The sequence below is a fragment of the Dioscorea cayenensis genome, chromosome 2, assembly GCF_009730915.1.
Source record: "Dioscorea cayenensis subsp. rotundata cultivar TDr96_F1 chromosome 2, TDr96_F1_v2_PseudoChromosome.rev07_lg8_w22 25.fasta, whole genome shotgun sequence".
Taxonomy (NCBI): Eukaryota; Viridiplantae; Streptophyta; class Magnoliopsida; order Dioscoreales; family Dioscoreaceae; genus Dioscorea; species Dioscorea cayenensis.
Window position 1 is genome coordinate 11,154,460 of NC_052472.1, and position 2,138 is coordinate 11,156,597.

The 2,138-nt window shown below is 42.5% G+C and overlaps 1 non-coding gene across 1 annotated transcript; it reads right to left on the reverse strand.

The window, feature by feature from the left end:
• Positions 1-1,185: 1,185 nt before the first annotated feature.
• On the reverse strand, positions 1,186-1,292 carry LOC120281995. The gene has a single exon (XR_005542861.1). It is a non-coding gene; the product is annotated as a small nucleolar RNA R71 (small nucleolar RNA).
• Positions 1,293-2,138: the final 846 nt, after the last annotated feature.

Genomic DNA, 2,138 nt, shown 5'->3' on the forward strand with positions numbered 1-2,138 from the left:
TAGGGACCTTCTACCTGGACCAAAGGGTTAGGTCTACATCTAGGAAGAGGATTTATCACTTGGAATCCCTAGAACTCATTACAATTCTATACATGTGCGAGGTTGAGAGGTTATTCAATTTCTCCTCTGGGACATGTATAGAGTTAGGCATGGTTGACCTTAGATTTGCGACAATGTATTTAAGTATCTCCACGACTCATTATTGCATCAGTTAGAATGTATAATAGAGGGTTCTTACACTTGAAACGATTGTCCTAGGCGGAACAATATCCGGGTACCCCATTTATATCAATTACCTTACCTTCTCCTTTACTTGTGCTCTCTTTCTTGTGCTTCTACTTTTGTTATTTCATATCTTATCACACATATCACTATTCATCTATCACTTAGTTAAGAAACAATTTAAGTGTTTTTATTCCCTACTCCCTGTGGATACAATACCCCACTCATCTGGGATTTTATTACTTCGACAAACCCGTGCACTTATGGGACATACGGAAGGGGCATTGTCAAGTTTTTGGCGCCATTGCCGGGGAGTAGGTGTTTAGAGATACTTTGCACTTTGTTTTCTTAGCTATTCCTTCATTCATTCTAGTTCATTTCTTCTTATTCTATCAATGTTCTGATTTTCTTTTTCTTCCTTTTTGGTGCAGCTCCAAGTTATGACCCGAGGGAACCTCTCAAGATTGATTAAAGGAGATCTTGAGCTTGAACCTACACTTAGAAGAAAAGGGAAAGAACCTGTGCAAGAACCGTCTAATCTAGCTAATTTGGAAGTAGAAGAATCTAAAAACATGGCAGAACAGAATGAGCAACAGCTGATATTATCTGATTATGCTAGACCTGCAGTATTGGGGACATAATCGAGTATTGTGTGTCCCCCGGTTACAGCTCAAAACTTCGAGCTAAAGCCAGCATTCATCCACATGTTGCAGTAATCCGCACAGTTCAATGGTTTGGCCGATGAGGATCCAAACAGTCATATAGAGAACTTTCTCGAGGTGTGTGATATGTTTAAGATAAACGGGGTAATGGATGATGCCATCAAGTTGAGAGCCTTCCCTTTTTCCTTAAAGGGGAGAGCGAAGCAGTGGCTACACTCATTACCTAGAGCATTGATTACGACATGGGATGAGAAGGTAGAAGCTTTTCTGGCCCGTTGTTTCCCTCCTGGAAAAATCTACAAAGCTTAGGAATGAGATCTCATCCTTCGTACAGTCAGAATTGGAGTCTCTATTTGAGACGTGAGAAAGGTTCAAGGAGCTCCTGAGAAAGTGCCCACAACACAGATTCCCGTCAACTAATTGAAGAAATGGGGTTAAATAGCTACCAATGGAATGCTAGGGAGAAGAAAAAGGTGGCCGGGCTCCATGAGATAGATGCAGTAACTTCATTGGCCGCTCAAGTGGAATCATTAAGTAATAAGTTAGATCTCCTAACTTCGAATAGAGTGCCAACCATGACTACTTGCACCGGGTGTGGTGAAGGACATGCTCCCTCTGATTGCTCGATCTCTATTGGTGATGCATCTTTAGTTGAGAATGTCGATTTTGTGGGTAATGCAATGAGGAACCAAGGGAATCCATATAGCAACACATATAATCCGGGTTGGAAGAATCATTCCAATTTTTCATGGAGCAACCAAGGTCCACAAAAGGCCATGGGGCCACCGGGTTTCCAACAACAATCCCCAAACATAGAAAATCGAGTTTTCGGTTTGGAGACCCGAATGACCGATTTGGAGAAGGCCTTAACTAGGTTTGTGCAATTGTCAGATAGAAGGTTTCAATCAGTCGAGGCTATACTTTGCAACCACACTGCTTCTTTGCACAATCTTAAAAATCAAGTAGGGCAGATTGCAAAGTCTCTATCGGAAAGGCCACAAGGAAGCTTGCCGAGTAATACCGAGACCAATCCTAGAGGGCATGTGAAGGCAATCACTTTGAGAAGTGGTCGAGAGGTTGAAGGTAGGCTTCCGAGTGAGAAGCCCAATGAACACTCACCCAAGGTCATAGAGGATGAAGAGGGAACAAGCAAAGAGAAGGAGGTAGCACCTCCACCTTTCAAGCCAAGAATCCCTTATCCCTCTAGATTGAAGAATGACCAAGGGGATGAACAATACAAGAAGTTCCTGAGTT